The 24,680-nt window shown below is 41.5% G+C and overlaps 1 protein-coding gene across 3 annotated transcripts in view; it reads left to right on the top strand.

The window, feature by feature from the left end:
* The window catches only part of SHLD2 (shieldin complex subunit 2), a 67,839-nt gene that overhangs the window by 7,854 nt on the left and 35,305 nt on the right, over positions 1-24,680 (top strand). The window contains exon 1 of one of the 3 annotated variants that reach the window (XM_042854682.2): positions 23,716-23,835. The exons of the other annotated variants lie outside the window; for them this stretch is intronic. The gene's annotated coding sequence lies outside the window, so the exon portion shown is untranslated. Of the gene's footprint in view, positions 1-23,715; positions 23,836-24,680 lie in introns of those variants that run through there. 3 annotated transcript variants of the gene reach the window in all.

Here is a 24,680-nt window from a genome sequence, read left to right as displayed (position 1 = left end):
ATTTTAGCAGATTTCATTACAAATAAGTATATTGGCTAAAATTATTGTTCAAGGTGTACTAAGAAAATCATTCAAAGCCAGGAACCCAGTAGACTTTTGCATTTGCTTTGTTGACAGAATATTACTCAAAAGCTTATATAATTCTACTATCTGAAATTACACAGGAATGACCACTGGGTATCCTTGTTTGCTATTCCTGAAACTGATTAGTTCACACAGAAGGAAAAAATCCCTAATAATTTTACAGGGTTAAAACTAGAACTGGTCAGAAAAAATTAGAAATATTTTTTTCTTCAGAATTTGTTTATTCATTGAAATCAACACATTCTGCAGGACTATCAGTTTTGACAGAATTCCTCCAGAAGCCTGGGGGGTTTCCATCAGTTTTCGGCCAGTTCACCAACTTGATTCCTCTTCTGCACGCCGGCTAGGCTTCTACGAAATCCTGGCTCCTCAGCAGCCCACTTTGTGGGCTGCCCCCAGCGCCTAGGCTTGTGGCTTCTGAACAGCCTTGGTTCCCAGGGCTTCTAGGCTTCCTGGCTGCAGGAGCTACCTTGGAGTTGGAACACCCAACCAGGCAGACTGCCCTGGAGTCAGCGCTCTAAGGGCTTCCATGGTCCCTGGTTTTTGGCAACCTGCCAGGCAGACTCCCCCAGAACCCAGGCTCCCAGTAGAACTGATTATAGAATGATAATTCCAGTTTGCAGAAAATTTTCAAAATTTTGAATGGATTGAAACCACTTTTTGGAATCTCAAAATTCTCTGCTGTTGGAAATTCACATCAGCTATTGATGATCTGTTAAGTGATGTTCTTTCTCCAAATTGTCGTAGAAATTCCTGTCCGTTCCAACTGAGGAATAAGGAGAGACGGACACAGCTAATCAAGCAAGGAGCCCCGGGAGGGGTGATCCGTTTATTTCAATTGCAATTGGGTTTGAGCTCATAAGTCACCAAGAACAAAGAAAACACTTACACCAAAGCATTGTATGCAGTTGACTATGCTAATCTATCGATCCAAAATTGGCCAAAATTTGCTATCATTACCATACGTAGTTAGCAAGCTACATGTATCCGCCCCTCTTGTGACCCCTTATTGTTCATCTACTTGCCCCCCCCTTGCATTATTTGCAAACCAAGCAGTTAGTTATCTACAGGATGCAGGCACAGAAAGTTCCACTGTCTCCAGGTTTGGAGTTTGGTTACATTTCCTCTCGAAGGAACTTCCTGAGTTAAGACTACCCATAGCTGACACTGCATGTTACCCTTCTTCTATCTCCCATGTGTACATGACAAATTTGCCTCCTGGCAGTTAAACAGAATAATTTTATTTCAAAATCAATTCTAAATCAGTGCAAACAAGACACAAAACTGAGGTCTTGGCCAAATGTGGCCATTAAAGATCACATGATACTTTAAACACGTGATGGGGGTATTATCCCCTTACCCTTTGTATCCTGTTTGGACTCCAGTCTGAGTAATTACATTCTGCCTACTTAAATTTCAGCTGCAGTTTCAATCAGTTAAAGTATTTTTCTTTATTTCCTATCTTAACCTGTTGCGTAGAGTTCACTTAGGCATTTAACGCTTGTGGTAAGTGAAATGATACCTGTGTGTGTTTGTAAAGCACTTTTGCAATGTGCAAAATTCTGATTGAGGTCAGTGGAAGTTCTGCGTTTGGAGCAAATGTGTGAAATAAATGCAGAATATACCATTGAGATCTGCATTATAGATAATAAATTTGCATTGTGTATAAAAGGTAGCTATTTTGTGTATAACTTATACATTTTGAGGTCCTTGGGATGAAAAGTCCAGTCTAAACTTCAGTTGTAGCGGTCTTTATTTTTAAAAGAAGCAAGGAGGCTTGAAGGCAAAAATTTGTTTTAGGATTTTGGGGGCAAGGGTTGAGTGTATAAAACAAATAGCATCTTAGGCATGCAGAACAGTCACAGAAAATGTCACCCAGTACTGAGCTAAATACATTGGTTATGTCAGACAAAATCAAATAAATCTATTATTGAAACCCTAGATATGTACATTTTTAGCTAAAAATACTGATTGCTGCCTCTGGAATTTATATTATAAAATCAGATAAATGGGCAGTTTTTTACTTGAGGACTATGATCTGTCTAAAGATGGAGTTTCTCTGTTGAGCAAGAAAAAAAAATCTTGTTTACTGTATTTAACTGAATGTTGCAGCTGGTTCCAGTATGAGCCACTAAGCCTTATAAGCTCCAAGAATTCATTTTCTCTCATCAGTAATGCTCAGTGTATTAGAAGATCACTGCACTCGGTGTTCTTGTCATTTAGTATTCTGATGGTGTGTTTATTCCCTACAGTTTTTCCCCCCAATTTCTCCCTCTTCTCCCACTCTTGTAATTCTACTGAAAAAAAAATGTTGTTGTTTTTTTTTGGTTACTCTGGGTTATTGAATAGCAACTAATTCTACATCATATGGTATTTTGCAAACTGAATTGGTGGTCAAATACTGCTCTTTCCAGTGTAATCGCTCCGGAGAAGTGAACATTTGGAAGAATAATCAGATTTTTTTAATACGTATTAATACTTCTTGATACAGCCATTAATATAGGTACTAATATATATGACAGCAAATGTTATTGGATTATATAAAGACAGCTGTCATTTTTTTGCAGCTTCATGTGCTGACATTACATGCCAGTTATTGAATGAACTAATTTGCATATTTGCAAATAATTTGCATACATGTCATTTTAAACAATTTTTAGAGTTTGTGCTTATGAAAGGTATCCGCCTCAATTCAGCCTTGAGTGTGTAGACATTAAGATTCAATTACATAGTATTTTCTCCCATATGGATCATCAACGGGGATTAAACCCAGGGTTTTCAGCTCAATAATACAAACCTTGTTCACTTGAGCTGTAGGAGTAGTTGATGAAACAAGTTATTATCAGGGTAGACTGATTTTTAAATCAAAACAATTTAAATCACTGATTTTAATTATGATTTAAATCAGCAAGCAGGAAACATTGATTTAAATCATCAGTTTTAATTGTGTTTTTCAATAGTACTTTTTAATTATTTTCCTAAAGAAAAGTTAATTCTCATTTGTGTCCAGTAAAGCAGTGGTTTTCAAACTTTTTTTCTGGGGACCCAGTTGAAGAAAATGGTTGATGCCTGCGACCCAGCGGAGCTGGGGGTGCGGGGTTTGGAGTGTGGGAGCCGGGGCTCAGGGGTGGGGCAGAGGGTTAGGGTGCTGGGGTGAGGGCTGCGAGGTGGGGCCGGGAATGAGGGGTTCAGGGTATGGGAGGGGACTCTGGGCTGGGGCAGGGGGTTGGGGTGCAGGAGGGAGTCAGTGCTCTGGGCTGGGGGTGCAGGTTCTGGGGTGGGGCCAGGGATAAGGGGTTTGGTGTGCAGGAGGGGCTCTGGGTTTGGGGAGGGGGTCAGGGCAGTGTTGAAACAAGTAGGTACTAACCTGCCTTAGCTGAGCAGCACCGCCGATGGGACTTTTAACGTTCCGGTCGGCGGTGCTGACCAGTACTAGGTTGCGACCCGAAGTTTGAAAAATGCTGCGGTAAAGCATGTTGATTTGCAAGTAAATATAGACTTTCCACTAATTTTGCTGCTTCCTTTTACTCATGAGGAGGTATACTATATCTATACGTTTGTTTAAGCAATTATGTAGCATAAGTTACATTTTTTCCAGATTCTTAATTTTTACATATTTTATGTTAGAAAATGGTGACCAACTCATTTCTCATTTACTAGATGATTATTAATATTTTACTTGCAATTTGCATCGAGTTCTATTTGGATGGATATTCAAATACAACACTATTTTAATTGTTTTATTAAATGTACTGGATACATAAGAAAAAAAGTTTAGCAAACGCGTCTTACTGATCTTGCTAATTTCTTAAAAAAGAAAGTGTTATCTATAGTTAGCAAACTGAATGATTGTTTCTGGTCAACATATCCTTTAAGATTCTAGAACTATTAGTTCTTATCCTCTCACACCTAGTTGTTGTTCCTAGAGTGGAAGAGGAAAACAAACTTTCCTGCTTTTTCAGCTCTCAGTTCGTTTCTTAACTTTGAATGAACTAGTCATTGAACTGAACTAGTTAAATAAACTGAAATGAAGAAAATATTCTCTCTGCACTTGGAGAAGAGGCTTCTGCTGTCCAAAAGCTGGTTTAGCAAGTCAACAAACTCTGCTCCAGGTGCTTAGCCAGTGACTTCCACTAGTTCAGTAGTGTGATTTTTCTTTAAAACTTGGCAACAAACCTGCTTAATATTTTTTTTATTTAATTTATATGATTTTAATAGATTATAATAAGTTTAGGCCTTAACATAGGTTGCCAATTTCAGAATTAATTTACAATAGGTTAATTTAATAAATATGGATATCCGATTTAAATGATAAAAATAAAAAAAAATTATTGTTTTTAAATCATCAATCTTTTTATCCATCCTAGTTATTATCCTTGATAGGGACTGACCCATAGAGGGGACACAACACACATTTGGTCAGTACACTGTGTAATTATTCCTGAGATAGCACTGAAATATCGGGGATCAGGATTCCCAGATTCTATTCCTGATTCTGGGTGTAGTGTGTGGTCTGTTGGTTAGAGGCAAAATAGCTAAGGACATAATTTTGCATATTAATTCTGAAAAGTAGTGTAGCTAAGGGGCAGAGCAGTGATCTGTCATATTAGAAACCTCAGATTTGTTCCCAACTGTTCCTGAAGTAATCTTGCACAACTTTTTTCAGTCATGTGTAAAAATGGGTGAATGATAATTGCTTTCCCTAAGATGGCAATGTCACAGGTCTGTTTAAGGTCTCCCTGTTGGACACTCACCAGACTGCTGTGAGGGGATCCAAATGCGGAATCCCAAATGCCCCTCACTTGCTGGGGCTGGGCACTCTTCCTGGCTTTGGCCTCTAGGCACATGCCTCTTATCTGACACCTCTCTTGGTCAGGCCTGGATTAACCACTGTGCACTCTGTACACTTGCACAGGGCCTCCATCTCAGGGGGACCCTTGATCAGCAGAAAATAAAACAAATGCACCCCATGCACCAGATTGCAATGCCAAACTCTCAGATTTGGCCCAATTGCCTCTCTGTCATGACAGGAGGCAGCCAGGCCAAACCTGAGTGGTATGGGGCTGTGTGAGTGAGGGGCATGCAATGAGAGTGAGTTGAACTGGGCATCTGGGATCAGGAGGATCCACCCCAGCCTGGGACAGAAGCAGTGCCAGTGAGTGGCCAGGAAGGTCAAGGGACTGGCGGTGAGTTGTTGGTGGGCTATGAGGTGAGTGGGGACTCTTGGGGGTGAGAGGTTGGGGATGAGTGGAAGATTTGGGGGGGAAGGACCAATGCACCTGAGGTGTTGGGGGCTTCAGTGAGCCAGATGTATGTCAGGGCTCCTGGGATGTGTGTAGGGATTGTCAGAATAAGTGAGGGTTTTGATGAAGAATTATTGGCATATCTGTGGGGTGTGAGGGGCATTCAGGAGTCTAGGTGAGGGGTGGGGAGAGCGGCATTCTAGGGTATGTGGTGGGTGGGGTACGTAAGGGGCCGGGGCACTTTAAGGAAAGTTGGTGAGGGGACAGCTTCCATAGTGCACAGGGCCCCAAAACTCATTAATCTGGGCTCAATTTGTAGTGGGGACTCTGCTCTTGATCCATTTGGACAGGCCCTGAAACTAGTGCCCTCTGTCCCAAGCAGCTCTTACATATGCCCCAGAATTGCACCAAAGGGGTATGAAGAAGTCCGCTCGATTACTAACAGCGGAGGAGCTGGGACTAGTCCTCATGGTCTTCTGGTTTGAAGTCCAGTGCCTGTTCCCCTAAATTATTAGATATTTTGTGGTGAAATCTCTACCTCATTTTTTCCTCTGTCTTCCTCTCCTACTCACCATGAAAATGCATGATATTTTACTAGTTAATTTTTGTTTTTTCTCACTGTCTTCAGTACAATATGCTGTACCATATGGAGCCTTCCATCTGTGGAAAGTAAAATATATAACAAATATACAATGCAGCAGTATAGTTAGTCACAATTTTAAAAAACACATTAAACATTGCTTCAATATAAAGAGAATCTGCTTTGATTATAATTTTCATCCCAAACTTCAAGTAAATCACAACTTTCCATTCATCAATTAGGTCAGCAGTTAAGGGCCACATTTCTGGGCTGCTTTGTGGCCCATTATGCCAATCTAGTTAGGGCATGTCAAGGGCAGGAGCAGTACTCTGGCTATTCTGGGCTGCCAAATGGCTCCCTAGGGATCTATCACAGGCAACTCTAACTGTAAGTTAGAACCACCTCTGCGGATGTTAATTTTTATTTGGGAAATATGTGGTATTATGTTCGATATTTCTTTATATGCAGCATGGCCCATTTAACATTACTGTGGGAACCTTCACCTAAGGCTACCCCTTAAAACTGTTCAGATTGAAGCTGATGTAGAATGCAGTGCTTTGTTTATTGAGTGGGTCATCATCCTGGGAACATAGGACACCAGTGCTCTTGGATCTGCTTTGGTTGCCCATTGATCTCCAAGTGGAGTTTTGAGATATTGTTTATAATCCATAAAGCCCTAAATGGGTTGGGACCAGCCTGCCTAAAGAATCATTTCTCTCCATGTCCTTCTGCCACAGCTGTAGTCACCAGAGGTTCCTGAGCTGGAATCTTCTCATTAAAAAGACAGCGGAGCTAGCTAGCAGAAAATTTCCTGTGAGGGCTTCTGAACTTGCTCCATCCATTTTTGATCTGAAATAGCCCAAATTTGGCAACCATCCAGGCACACTGAAAAAGACTTGTATGTATCTGGGCTTTGGAGGAGAGCTGAGATGCGCTTTCCTCAACACTGAATGGCTGGAAAGGACTTTTTGTAGATATACTGGCCGAAATTCTGTGGAGATGACTTTAAAGCTGCTGGGATTTTATTGTATTGTAAATGGTGTGTTAAAGCACGTAGAGTATTGGATAGGTGTCCTTTTTTTTTTTTTTTTTTTTTTTTTTTTTAATGATTTAAATCCCAAATAAATACATTTTAAAACAGAATAAAATTAATATTTTCATGAACATTAACCAAATGGATTTTGCTGAGACTTAAAAATAAATCACTTTTGGTCTTAAATTGAACATGGGAAGCATTTTTCAGAAAGTCATAAGCAACAGACAATGGGCGTTTCAAATGGAGTTCCCTTTTGTTAGCTGAAATATTGCTGCTAACAACACTGATAAATTCAGCAAGTAGAATGAAGAAAAATGCTGACAGTAGTATGATTAAATATTTATACTGAATAGTAACGTTGAAATGTGGAAAATAATTAGGTATAACTATCTGTTTAGGACCTCACCCAGCGCTCATTAAAGTTAACAGTAAAACTCCCATTGACTGCACTGGTGCAGGATTGTGCAGTGCCATTTGTGCTATCCGTTTTTAAGAAATTTGCTGTTTAAATCAGTGTGGAGTTACGCTTATAAACGAATGGCATGATATGGCTATTCTTGCAAAGTTTTGATTCCATTATGAAGATCAGTTCCAGATTTATATTGAATATATATTAAATGAAAGGATTCTAAAAGAATACAATACCTAAACTCTAACTCCTTCTTTACAGAAGGATTTTTTTTTTTTAAGTTCTCATAATCAATACATAATGTCTGGTGGAGCTTTAGGTTTCCAGGTAGCTTTGCTTTTTCTTTTTGTCATTAACACTGAGAATGAAGAAATGTTGTATGGGTCTTAATTAGGACTGTCGATTAATCACTGTTAACGCACACAATTAACTCAAAAAAATTAATCACAATGAAAAAAATTAATCGCGACGAATCAGAGTTCTAATCGCACTATTAAACAATAGAATATCAATTGAAATTTATGAAATATTTTGGATGTTTTTCTACATTTTCATATACATTGTGTTCTGTGTTATAATTGAAATCAAAGTGTATATTTTACTACAAATATTTGCACTGTAAAATAAAAGAAATAGTATTTTCATACAAGTACTGTAGTGCAATCTCTTTGTCCTGAAAGTGCAACTTACAAATGTAGTTTTTTGTTGTTGTTACATAACTTCACTCAAAAACAAAACAATGTAAAACTTCAGTGCCTACAAGTCCACTCAGTCCTACCTCTTGTTCAGCCAATTGCTAAGACAAACAACGTTGCTTACATTTACAGGAGATAATGCTGCCCTCTTCTTATTTACAGTGTCACCAGAAAATGAGAACAAGCATCTGCATGGCACTTTTGTAGCTGGCTGCAAGGTATTTACATGCCAGATAAGCTAAACATTCGTATGCCGCTTCATGCTTCGGCCACAATTCCAGAGGACATGCTTCCATGCTGATGACCCGTGTTTAAAAAAATAATGCGTTAATTAAATTTGTGACTGAACTCCTTGGGGGAGAATTGTATGTCCCCTGCTCTGTTTTACCCACATTCTGCCATATATTTCATGTTATATCAGTCTTGGATGATGACCCAGGACATGTTGTTCATTGTAAGAACACTTTCACTGCAGATTTGACAAAACGCAAAGAAGATACCAATGTGAGATTTCTAAAGATAGCTACAGCACTTGACCCAAGGTTTCAGAATCTGAAGTGCCTTCCAAAATCTGAGAGGAACGAGGTGTGGAGCATGCTTTCAGAAGTCCTAAAAGAGCAAAACTCCAATGCGGAAACTACAGATCCCTTACCACCAAAAAAGGAAAATCAACCGTCTGCTGGTGGCATCTGACTCAGATGATAAAAATGAGCATGCGTCAATCTGCACTGCTTTGGATCGTTATTGAACAGAACCCCTCATCAGCATGGACGCATGTCCCCTGGAGTGGTGGTTGAATCATGAAGGGACATATAAATCTTTAACGCATCTGGCACGTAAATATCTTGCGACGCCGTCTACGACAGTATCATGAGAATGCCTGTTGTCACTTTCAGGTGACGTTGTAAACAAGAAGAGGGCAGCATTATCTCCTGCAAATGTGTAAACACTTGTTCGTCTGAGCGATTGGATGAACAAGACATAGGACTGAGTGGACTTGTGGACTCTAAAATTTTACATTTTTATTTTTGAATGCAGTTTTTTGGTACATAATTCTACATTTGTAAGTTCAACTTTCATGATAAAGAGATTGCACTAAAGTATTTGTTGGAAAATACTATTTCTTTTGTTTTTTTTTACAGTGCAAATACTTGTAATCAAAACTAGGGTTACCATATTTTAATTTAAAAAAAGGAGGACACTCCATGGGGCCCCAGCCCCACCCCAACTCCGCCCCTTCCCCAAAGTCCCCGCCCCAACTCTGCCCCCTCCCCGGAATGCTCCGCCCCCCTGCTCCTCCCCCTCCCCTACTTCCCACGAATCAAATGTTCGCGGGAAGCCTGAAACAGGGAGGCAGCAGGTAAGCTGGGGCTGGGGCGGAGCGGGGAGCGGCGCGGCCCAGTCCGGCCCCCCCGGCCGAGCGGCTCCCTCTGGCGGCCGGCCGGCCCAGGCCAAGAGGCTCTGGCCCCGACGTCTCCCGCCCGGATCAGCCTGGGCCCTGGGGCGCCGGCTCTGGTTCCGGCTGAGCGGCTCCGGCCTGCTCCGGCCCCAGCGGCCCCCAGCCGAGCACCGCTGGTCCCAGCCCGGACCCAAGCCCCACGACCCCTCCCTCCCTATTTTCCCGGACATGTCCGGCTTTTTGGGATTTCCTCCCGGATGGGGATTTGAGGCCCAAAAAGCCGGACATGTTCGGGAAAATCCAGACGTATGGTAACCCTAATCAAAACTAAAGTGAGCACTGTACACTTTGTATTCTGTGTTGTAAGTTTAAATCAATATATTTGAAAATGTAGAAAACATCCAAAAATATTTAAATAAATGGTATTCTATTATTGTTTAACAGTGTGATTAATCACGATTAATTTTTTTAATCGCTTGACAGTCCTAGTCTTAACATATTTTTCACGTTAAGTAATAGACAGAGTTTTGGGGGACACAGGAATTCCCATATGTATTTTTTTGGCATTATGAGCTAAAATTGTATTCCAGTAATTCGACAACTTTGGACTACTCCAAAGCATCTGAAACAGGGTACCAATCTTATTTTACATCTTTAGCAGTAGGGTGGCATGTTTGGCAAGATTTGCATGGAGTAATTAATATCTTGTATAAAAGACTGTAATATGACCTGCAAAATTTTACACTAATTGCAATGGTTCTTTTATTGCTACATATCTTTTACTAATGTGTTTCAGACCAAGTGTCACTAAGGGCAGTTTCCCATGCTTTTAAAATGTTTCTATTCTGCTGGTGGAGCCAAATAATACTGAATAGATTCTGATAACTGCCTTATGCATACAAATAATCTTGATTGCACTGTGAAGCAGCGATGCTTATGTTTGTCTTTTGTCTCCATCTGTTTGCATTGTTGCTGTTCGTGACTTAAGACTGTTAACTGCTTACTTCATCTCTGTGATAGAACAGATATAAAAGCTCTTCATGTGCACATCTTTTGTTTAAATAGTCTGCAGACATGCAAAAACAGTATTCTAAGATCTGTTTAGGTAGGGTTACCATATTTCAACAATCAAAAACAGAGGATGGGAGGAGCCCTGCCCCCGTCCTGTCCTAGCCCCGCCCCTGCCCCTTCCACTCCCTCCCACTTCCTGCCCCCTCAGAACCCCCAACCCTCTCCCCCACTCCTTGTCCCCTGACTGCCCCCCAGGACTCCACCCCCTCCCTAAGCCTCCCTGCCTCTTGTCCCCTGACTGCCCCCTCCTGAGACCTTCCCCACATCCTAACTGGCCCCCTAGGACCCTACCCCCTACCTGTCCCCTGACTGCCCCAACCCTTATCCACACCCCCACCCCCTGACAGCCCCCCCCAGAACTCCTGACCCATCTAAACCCCTCTGCTCCCTGTCCCCCCCTCCTGGGACCCCTGCTCCTAACTGCCCTCCAGAAACCCACCCCCTACCTAAGCCTCCCTGTTCCTTATCCCCTAACTGCCCCCTCCTGAGACCCCCCCACCTGTACCCTGACTGCCCAAAACCTTACACCCCCAACCCCCAGACAGCCCCCCCCCGAACTCCTGACCCATCCAACCCTCCCCCCTGCTCCCTGTCTCTTGACTTCCCCCCCCCCCCGAACCTCCCTGCCGCCTCTCTGGCCCCCGGCCCCCTTACTGTGCTGCAGAGCAGCGCGCTCGGCAGCGGGGGAGGGGAGCAGGCTCGGAGCTCCAGACGAACATCCGGCGATCTGTGAATGCAGGGAGGGAGAGAGAGGAGGGGAGTGGTGTCAAGTTTCAGGAGAGAGGAGGGGGGAAGTGACGGAAGGGCTCTGGCTCTGGCTGTCGGAGCCCCAGCTGCTCTGTAAGCCTCGCGCACGCTCTGTATGGGGGGGGGAGGAGGGGAAGTCCGGACATTGACAAATTCCCCCCCCACGCTATTTTTAACTCGAAAAAGCCGGACATGTCCGGGGGAATCCGGACGAATGGTAACCCTAGTTTAGGTACCTTGTTGCTCTGAATGTTACTAATAGGCCTTGCAAGTTAATGCATTTGCAAAACAAAACGCATCACAAAGCAAATATATTTACTTCCTACTTTCAGATGAGTAGAACTTGAGAGGGCTTTCTTTGGAGTACACAGGCCTGATCCTGTGCCCATCTGAGTCAATGGGAGTCTTTCCACTGGCTTCAGTGGGCTTTGAATCAAGCTGTGTCAGCACAGGCATACACCAACCCAGAGAGATTATGCAGTGCAAGAAGAAGACTCTTCCTTTCCTAGGGTTGCCAACTTTCTAATAGCAGAAAACTGAACATCCTTGCTCTGCCCCTTCTCTGAGGCTCCATCCCCCCCCTCCATCGCTCCACCCCCCCACCCTCGTTCACTTGCTCATTTTCACTGGGCAGGGGTTTGGGGTGCAGGCTCTGGGGTGGGGCTGGGGATGAGGGGCTTGGGGTGCAGGAGAGGGCCCCAGGCTGGGGTCATGGGGTTTGGAGTGTGGGAAGGGGCTGTGAGCTGGGGCGGAGCCCCCATGGCCATCCCTCTGCCTAGGAGCAGGACATGCTGGCTGCTTCCGGGAACTGCGCAGAACCAGGTAGGGAGCCTGCTAGCCCCACTGCGCTGCCAACCAGCTTTTAAACAACCTGGTCAGCAGTGCTGACTGGAGCCACCAGGGTCCCTTTTCGACCGGGTGTTCCAGTCGAAAAACGGACACCTGGCAATCCTATTTTCCCCCGGTCCAGTGACTCAGAGAGCTGCCTCTGCAGTGTTTATTGGAAATACTGGTGAGGCAGGAAAACACTGTGTCAACTCTCTGTCTTTGCAGAACACAATGAATCATAAAATATTAGGGTTAGAAGAGACCTCAGGAGTTCATCTAGTCCAACCCCCTGCTCAAAGCAGGACCAACCCCAACTAAATCATCCCAGCCAGGGCTTTGTCAAGCTGGACCTTAACCGCTAAGGATGGAGATTCCATTACCTCCCTAGGTAACCCATTCCATTGCTTCACCACCCTCCTAGTGAAATAGTTTTTCCTAATATACAACCTAGACCTCCCCCACTGCAACTTGAGACCATTGCTCCTTGTTCTGTCGTCTACTGTCACTGAGAACAGCCTAGCTCTATCCTCTTTGGAACCCCTTTCAGGTAGTTGAAGGCTGCTGTCAAATCCCCATTTCTTGCACTGTTTGTGTTTCCATAACTATTAAAAAAAATCCACTTATTTTTTACTTTTAGAAATGTTGGTTATTGAATTCTGAGTTAAGCCTTCCAAAACTTTCTAATAATATAAATTAGGCTACAGCTTTTAGTGATCTGTATGGAATGTCTTGGTGGTTGAGGTCCAGAACCTGGAGAACACTGTGACACTTGCATTTTTATGTCTGATTTTGTAAGCAAGTAGTTTTTAAGTGAAATGAAACTTGGGGTACGCAAGCCAAATCAGACTCCTGAAAGAGGTACAGTAGTCTGGAAAGGTTGAGAACCACTGTACTAGGTTATTAATAGATTTCATTACTTTATTGGAAACAGTTTATGTAAAGATGGGTTTCCATTTTGTCACTGATGCACTTTGAGACTTTTTTTTATAAACTATGGTTTATTGTGATCAAAGAAAATTGAAATGTATGTATTTTATCCACATAGTACTGTAGCAAGTTAAACCAATAAGTAAAAGTTGGTATATCTTCATAAAAGTTGCTTTTGTTCTACTGATAGCTTCTAGGCATCAGGGATTTCCAAACATCAAGATTATTTCTTGACATTATGCTTGGAACTGTACAGAACATTGGAGAAGACCATTTCTTAGGGCTGGTCTATACTGGGGGGGGATCGATCTAAGATACGCAACTTCAGCTACGAGAATAGCATAGCTGAAGTCGACGTATCTTAGATTGATTTACCTTGGGTCCTCACAGCGCAGGATCAATGGCCGCAGCTCCCCCGTCGACTCCGCTTCCGCCTCTCGCTCTGGCGGAGTTCCGGAGTTGACGGGGTGTGCGTTTGGGGATCGATTTATCGCGTCTAGATCGATTACCACCCGCCGATCTGGCGGGTAGTGAAGACACACTCGTAGAGGCAAATGTAAGATAACAGATCAGGGTTTTTTTGTATAGGGTTTTTATAGGCTGCCCAGGGTCAAAGAATAGATAGCTGGAGCTCAGGCCAATGGGTTCTGTAATCCTCAAGTGACCAAGAGTATTCCCTCTGGAGTGGGCAGCTAGAGAGGGACTTAGCTCACACCTCTTTTGCCCTATGAAGATGATGGTGATCTATCGTGGCTTTTGTGGTCATAAGAACAGCCATACAGGGTCAGACCAAAGATCCATCTTGCCCAGTATCCAGTCTTCCGACAGCGGCCAATGCCAGATGATTCAGAGGGAATGAACAGAATAGGTAATCATCAAGTGATCCATCCCTTGTCACCCATTTCCCAGCTTCTGGTAAAACCGAGGCTAGGGACACCATTCCTGCCCATTCTGAGGCCTTTCAGAAACTGCTCGAAGAGGAAGAGATCAGTTAAAGGGTTTGTCTGCACAAGAAAGGGTTTGGAAGTATAGCTATACCAGCAAATCCTCCGAATGGGGAGACAGCTTATACCAGCAAAAGATATATTTTGTTGGTGTAACTTATACCAGTTCCCCCAAACAAAATAAGCTATGCTAGCAAAATGACATTTTTGACAGTATCACTGCCACTACACTAGGACTTTTGCTGGGATAACTGTGTCAGTTTAGGTAGGGTTACCATATTTCAACAATCAAAAACAGAGGACGGGAGGAGCCCCGCCCTAGCCCCGCCCCCGTCCTGTCTTTCACCCAACTTTCATAGCTATGCCAGTAAAACTTTTAAGTGTGGACCAGGTCAAAGATGTCAGCAGTCTGCAATTCAGGAAGTTGACAAGCAGCTTGTTTCATTAACCGAGAGAAATATAATCAACCCATTGTGAAAACAAAATGAAGTGCATTTGTTTCAATACCATTTGCTTCACTGCCTTAGAGCAGTGGTTCCCAACCAGGGGTCCGGGGCCCCCTGGGGGGCTATGAGTAGGCTTCAGGGGGTCCTCCAAGCAGGGCCAGTGTTAAACTCACTGGGGTCCAGAGCAGAAATCCGAAGCCCCACTGCATGGGTCTGAAGCCTGGAGCTCTGAGCCCCGTCATCCGGGGTTGAAGTTGAAGCTTGAGCAATGTAGATTCGTGGCCCCCCCCCCCCCCCCCCCCCCCCCCCCCCCGTGATGTGGGGCCCCAAGCAATTGCCCTGTTTGCTAACCCCTAATGCCCGCCCTGGCTTTGTATGCAGAAAAAACAGCTGTGGCACACATGGGCCATAGAGGTTTTTATAGCATGTTGAGGAGGGTTTCAGAAAGAAAAAGTTTGAGAACCCCTGCCTTAGAGCACACAGTTTAAGTTTAAAGGTAGAAGAAGAGGGAAAAGAAGTGGGGCAAACTACATCTAAAATGTGAAAAGGCACCTTTGGTGCAGTCATCTATGTTTGATAGTTACTCAGTCATCTGTTTTCTGTTAAAGCTTAACTAGTTTGCCAAACTAATATCTATCCATACTATTGAAAGCTAAAAGATCATGCATCTCCTAGTCTGAAGGACACCAAAACTCCCTTCCTCAAAACTGAGGTTTTGGAAAATTGTGTGTCTCGTCATAATGTGCACTTGATGTGTGTGAGAAAAGAGTACCTTGATACTTTTTTCTTGAACACCTGATACCAAAGCACAGTCAAAGACTTGAATATTTCATCCTTTTTGTGTGTTACAGTTGTTTTACCTGACTTTTTACCTTTATCTCTCATTCTCTGAAAGGTCACTGTTCTAAAGGACTTTTAACTTCTGTTATTTGTAATGATCGCTGTATGCTCATGTCTCTTTAATTGTGTGTGCTGTATGTATTGCAAAACAAAAATCAATAATGTTTGTTTGTTTTCAAAAGGAAAAATCCTGCAAGTGATGCTACAAGAATCAGCAAAGGCATTATTTAGCTACGGCAAAGTAACTTCTCCTTTTATTCTAATTTTTAAAGACAAAAGGAAGGCATCTCAGTTGTCTGAATAGAAAGAATATTCAGATGTTTGAATATTCAAAACTTGCAGCCTTATTACTATAAAATAGCCTTTAAAATGAATAATGTCTATTATAGTTAACTCTAACTGAAAATATCCAAATGTAAGCTGTCTATTTTCAGGGAATAACTAGTCAAAATCAATTGGCCCATTGTAGGCGAAAACAAAATGCAGATCAGAAATTGAGAAACTCCTGGTTCTGAACCTGCAGACACTTACATGCTTAACTTCAAGCACCTGAGTAGTCCCATTGGACTACTTCCCATTCAGTAAGCAATTGTAATAGTAAAATCACTGTATGAAGGAGTTATGAAGAAGAAATAAAGGAGTATCTCACAGTGAGGTGAGCTTTAAACTCTAGGCTCCATTTTCTGAACTGACTGTTCTTTTAGAACGGGGGTGGGCGAACTTTGGTCCACGGGCTGCATCCGGCCCATCAGACATTTTAATCCAGACCTCGAGTTCCTGTAGCCAATCTGCTTTTATCAGTCTGGATCAAAAATGAGATACTAAGTAGACAATTTTGAGGGGGAGGAGGATTTTAATATTGTTAAAAATAAAATGGCTTTCCTGTTCATTATTAATGTAGATTTGAATTTCAATGAAAAGTGTAAGTACTATTTACATGTAGCCAATTTCATCCTTGCTATAAGAAGAGCCTCACAGGAAAATAATAAAGACATAGTTATTATCTAAGTGGGGAGATTGATTAGCATAGCTATCGCGGAATAAATTATTCCACAGTAGTTGTCCCCATAGAATGTCCCTTGTGTGGACACTCTGTTCTAGAATAATTACTACACTGTTTTAGCAGAATAACTGGAATAAAGGCATGTCCAGTATTCGAGAATAGCTACTCTGAAGTAACTCTGCTAGCTGATTTTGCTAGGTAGTGAAGGTCATAATCTCTGTGCAAAGACTTATATTTAAGGTTTAGATGAGAGGCATTGTGTGGTGGTTACAAGCCATGACGTTGGGATAAGGTAAAAAGGAGGATGAGGATGACAAAAAGAAGTCATGCAGTTCTCTTGTGTGTGCACAGCTTTTTTTTTTATTCCTTACCATTTCTCGCTATGGCTGCTACTCCAACAGACCATCCGAAATCATCTTATTTTTCTGGACCCCCACTTAGTGGTGGGACTAGATTCTCTTCCAAGCGCTGCCCATATGAGACATGACTTGGTATATTGTGCAGATGTTCAATATGATCACGTATATGATCTTACCTGGCTTCCCCTTCCTGATACTTGTATGCCCCTTTCTTGTGCATGTCTCTCCATGAGAGGGCTCAGTGTCCCTGCTGGGCTCCTGGGCTTGGCTTTTTACTGATTTGCGTGGGACAAAAAGTGGTGATACTCTCTAGCTTACCTCACTTGTGGTGCCAACATGAGTGGTCACTGTAGATCTTCATAACATGATCCTTCCTCTCCTTTCTTATTTGAATTAATGAGCAGTTACCAATGTTGATATTTAAAGGATTATCATTGGCATCTGAATGCTTATTGAAATGAATGGGGCAGATGTGACAGTCTGTGCAGATTACATCTTTCAGCATTTCCCATGCTGTAAATGCAGGGAAAAGTCAGTGCATTGATTACACTTGTTTCACATTTTTGAGGCTATCTCAGCAGTCACAACAGCTAGAGACTTATTTTTTTTTTAAAATGCTTTGATTCTGGAGACATGAAAAAGGTGCCAATATGCCATGCAGCTGTGTACCAGTGCAATCCTAGCCCTGATCCCACTGAGACAAATCCCATAGTGATCTCTGACCCCTTTGTTCCCATTGTGATTTTCCTTGTAGCTGACACATTACCCGACCAACCTTTTATTCGCTAGCTACCTAGGGCAGATTATTTTTCACCACAGACTCTAAACCCTACTTTGAACTGAACTTGAAAGTGAGATAAACGAGATTATTAGTAAGAAGACTTTGCACTAGGCCAATGGAAGTTTAGTTCGGTCTTATCTTTGTTTAAACTGAAGATGGGAAAGGCCTGGAAGTAATAGTGAAATGAACAAAAAATAAAAGCACTGCCACCCTTTACAACTGCAGAGGAAATTCTCATTTATTAATTTATTTATAAGGCACTAAACATACAGGGCCATATCCTCAGCTGGGCTCAATCTGCATAGCTCCTTTTAAATAAAATGGAACTACTCAAGGTAGTAACTGTCATCCTGAGTAAAGGGGTTCACAATCTGGCTCTTACCTATTGCTGTCACAGAATACCAGATCAAAGGTTCAAGTGCAATAACATATTGGCATTTTCACAAAATTTATTGAATGAGAACAATTAAGCTTTATACACTACATGAATCTATTCCTATTATCTCCTTTGGTACATTTCCACCAGACTTTTTTTATTTACCAATTGAACATATGAGTGACCACACTGGGTCAGACCAAAGGTCCATCTAGCCCAGTATCCTGTCTTCTTACAGTGGCCAATGCCAGGTGCCCCAGAGGGAATGAACAGAACAGGTAATCATCAAATGATCCATCATCCCCCATCGCCCATTCCCAGCTTCTGGCAAACAGAGGCTAGGGATGTCATTCTGTGTTATAGATATAGAAACTATGAGGCGGAATTGTAGTCATTTTTTTTCTAAATAGGGAAATAATCCTTCTGAATCAATATTGGAGCTGTGATTTTTTTTTTTCAGAGACTTAAAGGGAGTAAGGCACCTTACTCACATTACATTTCAGCTTGAGTCAGACCCCTTCGAAGGTTTCAGTCTTATGTGTGATGATTAACATACTAGCTTTAGTGGATGCAGAGACACATAGTTAGGTAATGGATATTGACTTGTAAATTCATTTAATGGTGTTTAGCATCTATCTGTTTAAAACTATAGATATTTAAAACTGCCTTGAATATTGTGTTAGGCGGATCACACACTTTTTCAAATGCTAATAAATGATATTGGCATAGTGGCTTCAAAAGAGTTGTGTTAAAATGAGAATGTTTTATTGTGTGGGCTGGAGAAAAACTTATTAATGTGCTCTACCAGATTTGATATGATTAGTTGCAGTGCATTGCAAATGCAAAACTTGCTGATGCAGCTAGTTGTGTTTTAATAGATCATTGACCAGTCAATCAGACTCTGACCACTTCAGAGATAAGAAGCTATGTTTCCATTGGTCTCTGAGTACAGCACCCTTCTGCAAATTGAGAAATGGTGTAATCATTAACAGGAGTAATGGATGGGAGCATTCAGGTTTCAGCTAGTATCTCTGAGTTTCAAGTCCTATTATCTTTGTGTGATTAACTCTTTAAGCTATGTGTGCATGACCAAATGTGTAGTAAATAGGCATTAGTTCTCTGACAGTGGTATGTCAGCAGGTACTCAGGTGGCTTTCTGATCATTTTAAAGGTCTGCAGTCTTAATAAGAAATTCTGATTTGTTTCTTTTTTTCAGACTCGTTTCTTTGAGTGCAAAACATGTAAAGACAGAGAAAGCATCCTGGTAATGAAACTTATTGAAGTAAATAAGTGATAGAACTACCTACCAAAGAGAGCTGTTTTAAAGGGCCATCACCACACTCAGATTTAGAGAGAGATTTTTCCAGAACCTCATTAAAATATTACATATTTTTCCATATGAATACTGATTATGAAGAGCATTGTCAAAGTTTAGTGCATTTGACCTAGTAAATCACTTGGGTATTGCCAAAGCATATTGCTTTATTGTGGCATTGCCAGATGAATTAGGGAGTAGACCAAAGGCTGATAATGCTTCCTCTTAACTTTCCAAAGTTCAAAAGAACATAAGAAAAATCGCAGTGCAGAAAGCTTGAAATGAGGGGAATTAATTTCTTTACCTTGCACAATAATTTCTGTAATCTCTCCTTAATTCTGTGTTTGTGATGTAATTTATTTACTGCAGAAAAAGTGTGAGGATACAAGGATCATGAAGGATAGAGGTAGATGTTAGTGTAAATTGAGGCTAAAAAAAGTATAGGAGTACTTGTGGCACCTTAAAGACTAACAAATTTATTGTAGCATAAGCTTTCGTGGGCTACAGCTCACTTCATCGGATGCATGTAGTGGAAAATACAGAAGGAACACACACACACACACACACACACACACACACACACACACACACACACGAAACAATGGTGTTACCATACACATTATAAGGAGAGTGATCAGTTAAGGTGAGCTGTCATCAGCAGGAGAGAAAAAATAACTGTTTGTAGTGGTAATGAAAATGGCCCATTTCCAGCACTTGACAAGGAGATATAAGGAACAGTGTGTGGGGAGGTGGGGAGGTAAGCATGGGGAAATAGTTTTACTTTGTGTAATGGCCTATCAACTCCCTACTCTACTTGCGTTACATTGATGACGTCTTCATCATCTGGACCCATCATAATTTCAACAATTTCCACCCCACCATCAACCTCAGCCTGGACCAGTCCACACAAGAGATCCACTTCCTGGACACTACAGTACTAATAAACGATGGCCACATAAACACCACCCTGTACTGGAAACCTACTGACTGCTATACTTACCTACATGCCTCCAGCTTTCATCCAGACCACACCACACGATCCATTGTCTACAGCCAAGCTCTACGATACAATCGCATTTGCTCCAACCCCTCAGAGACAAACACCTACAAGATCTCTATCAAGCATTTTTACAACTACAATATCCACCTGGTGAAGTGAAGAAACAGATTGACACAGCCAGAAGAGTACCCAGAAGTCACCTACTACAAGACAGGCCCAACAAAGAAAGTAACAGAACACCACTAGCCATCACCTACAGCCCCCAACTAAAACCTCTCCAGCGCATCATCAAGGATCTACCTGTCCTGAAGGACAATCCATCACTCTCACAGATCTTGGGAGACAGGCCAGTCCTTGCTTACAGACAGCCCCCAAACCTGAAGCAAATACTCACCAGCAACCACACACCACACAACAAAAACACTAACCTAGGAACCTATCCGTGCAACAAAGCCCATTGCCAACTCTGTCCACATATCTATTCAGGGGATACCATCATAGGACCTAATCACATCAGCCACACTATCAGAGGCTCGTTCACCTGCACATCTACCAAAGTGATATATGCCATCATGTGCCAGCAATGCCCCTCTGCCTTGTACATTGGCCAAACCGGACAGTCTTTACGCAAAAGAATAAATGGACACAAATCAGACGTCACGAATTATAACATTCAAAAACCAGTTGGAGAACACTTCAACCTCCCTGGCCACTCGATTACAGACCTAAAAGTCGCAATATTACAACAAAAAAACTTCAAAACCAGACTCCAACGAGAGACTGCTGAATTGGAATTGATTTGCAAATTGGACACCATTAAATTAGGTTTGAATAAAGACTGGGAGTGGATGGGCCATTACACAAAGTAAAACTATTTCCCCATGCTTATCTCCCCCCCCCCCCCCCCACAGTTCCTTATATCTCCTTGTCAAGTGCTGGAAATGGGCCATTTTCATTACCACTACAAACAGTTATTTTTCTCTCCTGCTGACAACAGCTCACCTTAACTGATCACTCACCTTATAATGTGTATGGTAACATCCATTGTTTCATGTTCCCTCTGTGTTTGTGTGTGTGTGTATATAGATAGATAGATATCTTCCTTCTGTGTTTTCCACTACATGCATCCCATGAAGTGAGCTGTAGCATACAAAAGCTTATGCTACAATAAATGTGTTAGTCTCTAAGGTGCCACAAGTACTCCTATTCTTTTTGCGGATACAGACTAACACGGCTACTACTCTGAAACCTGAGGCTAAAAAGTTATGCTTTCATACAGGAGAATACCTGAATTTACATGTTGATATTTTGCTTTATCAGCAAAGATGAGAGAAAAAGAAATGGAGAAGAAATATGACCATTTAATGAGAAGTTGCTAAAGCATTCCATAACTGAGAGTTTGCCAGCCCATAGTGGAGATTTCTGGTGTTTTGAAAACTGCTCTGTCATTTAATAAGAACCAGACATCTTTAAAGCAATGTTATATGTTTACATTGCTTTATACAGAATGTATGCAAAATTTATTCTGAATACATTTTCATGTACCAAAAAAATTGTTTCAAAATAGATGACTTGCTAGAGTAAATGACGTCTTCATGCAAATAATATTTTGTTTCTATATTAAAAGTTGACAAAAATCATCAGATTGCAGTCTCATTTAATCCACTTCAGGGAAAGTATTTAACGTAATGTCACAAGATGCCCCCAGGCCTGTACAGTACCTGTACGGTATTACACTCTGCCAACATTCCAAGTTTTTTTTTTTTCCCCATCTGCAGCTGGCAGATCTTTCTGTGCTTGACAGTATTTTGGTATTGCAGTAAACACGTCACCATTTAATACCTTTTTGTTTATATAAGGCATGTGTACATTGCTAGATCATGTAATAGCTGAGGCATTAATGCAAAAACAGTTGTCTAAAGAAGAAAACATGTTAAAATGGCTTTGAAAATATTGTAGTCACATATTTATATAGTGCCTCTCACCAAGGTGGATCCCAAAGCAGAGCCTGGCCTCTGTCTGTATGTATGTGAACGAGTACAGAGACACGCATAGATGACTTTCACTTTTCCCAGGCATACGTATAGATGACTATCACTTTTCCCAGTTCTGAAATCCTCTGGGAGGAATTAAAGCAACTTTCAATATCAACCGGTCTTTCCTTCCCTCCATTTTCCCGTGCTCTGATATACCCCACTTCCTTTACTATGTGTGTACTTCACTACTTTTATCTCATGTATTCTAAACCCTATAAATACACACTTATGAACAGCAAGCACAATTATTAAAACAAAACATAGAGCTATTTAACCCACAACAAACCAAAAAAGTACATAATCATATTGTTATAAACCTCGTCCTCCCCCATGTTTATTTTTATCATTTATTTTGTTATGTCTAAACTTAAATTGTAAGTTTTTTGGAGTCTGGGGCAAGAACCAGGTCTCCTTTTCCCCCCTAAAGTTCTATGGGTATGTCTACACTACCCACCGGATCGATCCAGCAGGGGTCAATTTATCGTGTCTACTCTAGACGCGATAAATGGACCCCCGAGCGCTCTCCCATCGACTCCAGTACTCCACCACCACGAGAGGCGCAGGCAGAGTCGATGGGAGAGCGGCAGCAGTCGACTCACCAAAGAGAAGACACCGTGGTGAGTAGGTCTGAGTACGTCGACTTCAGCTACGTTATTCACGTAGCTGAAGTTGCGTAACTTAGATTGATTTCCTGCCCCTCCCCCCCAGTGTAGACCAGGCCTTAGACAACATTATGCAAAATCAAGAGAGAATGTTTCATCCAGTTGAATTTTCAGGGGAAATTTAGATAGGTAGAGTGTAATTACCTATGTTAGAATTTGGTAAAATCTATGCTATGGAACCTTTAAAGAAAGTCTGCCAGGACCTCAGTTTTACATCTAATCTAAAATACTAATTTACACTGGGATAAACAGCCATAAATACAGTTCATGTTCTCATGTATTAACAGAAAAGAGCTAACTTTGGGCTTCTTTAATTTTACCTTTTGCAGTTTTATTCTCATATGTTGATGCAGTTTTTCATGGAAACTAAAGATAGTAGTGCCTGGGAATTAAAAACAAATCTAGTTCCCATGTTTTTAATCATAGCCAAAATTACAAAATAAAAGAACTGCATATGTTTGACTGTAATTCTCCACCAATGTTTTTCCTTACACAGACTTGATTGTTGTTGAGCACAATCATCTTGCAGACAGAGTATGTATGAAACGTGGTATTCAGCACACTGCTGGAAATAGTGTAAAACAACATCACATTTCTAAGATATTTCTTTTTCATTCTTGAATATTATGTATTTATCCCTTTAATTAAAATTATTTTTCTGTTTCTCAGCTAAACACTGCAAGAAGCTGCTTTAGACTGCCATGTGAATCCCTACAAAGTATTTACAGAAAACAGCAGCTGGGTTTTCATTTTAACTATGATGACTTTACATTTTGGTGACATTTTTAAATGACAGTTTACCTTCAGATATGAATATGTGGTGAGATACGTCTTGCAGTGTTGATTTGTAGACAAGTCACTCTCTTAGCACAGTACCTGATCTAATAATCCCGTCTCTCCAGAGACCAGATTGTCCCACTGATGTCCTCATCAAGATTTGCCAAGAACTGAATCACACAGTGTCCACCGAACAATTGTGTGCCCACAATCTCAAAATCACAATCCACTGGCCTCCTTTTTCCTAGAAGCTTACCTTGCCAGGAGGGTGAAACGGGTAAGAGAACTGAATAAGAGAACTTTGATTCATACACATTTCATTCAGTCTTTTTCTCTTGTGGTAGATGACAGTATTGGAACTACAGTACAGTCTTTTCACCAAACTTTTCAGAGGTATACAGTCTAGTTTCCACAGATATGACAGGAACATGTTTACATATTTCTACATACAAAAATTTACAAAGATTTCAAAGACTTTGCCCTTCAGGGACATACATTTTTGAAGCACAGCCTTTCCTTCCTTCTGTCTGTGCCTTTGATCCCATAAGGATTTAAAGTTTGTTTTCATCCTAGTCTACAAGATATTAAATTTGTTACATTTAGAAGTCATCCTACTTAATGCTGCATCCAAAGATTAGGTTATAATCACAAGATAACTGAGATCCCTTTTTATTTCCTTAATGTTTCCTTGGTCTCTTTCATGCCAAATTTTCAGCTTGTCTACATCAGAAAATTATTCTGGAATAAGCTAGTAATAGTTATTCCGTGAAAATTTCTCCATGTAGACAAGCCCTAAGTCTTTTTTCAGGCTGCCCCATATGCTTGGAACAACCTCCCTTTTCCCATGTGACAAGCATCTGAACCTTCTCCCAGACTTTCCTTGGAAACATTTTGTTAGGCTTCCTTTCCATCACCTCTGATTATATTTGATCCCACCCTCTTGCCTGGTCCTTTAATTGTTTGTTTTGCAGCAGGACAATTTAGATAGATAAGTCTTTTTCTCTGAGAGTTTTCAAAGGTTGTGTTATTGTAAAATATTCATCTTGCCTATGACAATAAAGTAATTAATAAAATAAAAGAACCTTGGGGGCTGATAACACAGGAATAGCCTATACAAGAGCT

This window comes from Chrysemys picta, chromosome 7 (genome assembly GCF_011386835.1).
Source record: "Chrysemys picta bellii isolate R12L10 chromosome 7, ASM1138683v2, whole genome shotgun sequence".
Lineage (NCBI taxonomy): Eukaryota > Metazoa > Chordata > Testudines > Emydidae > Chrysemys > Chrysemys picta.
The sequence above is the reverse complement of the archived record's forward strand: the minus strand, read 5'-3'. Positions and strand labels throughout refer to the sequence as shown.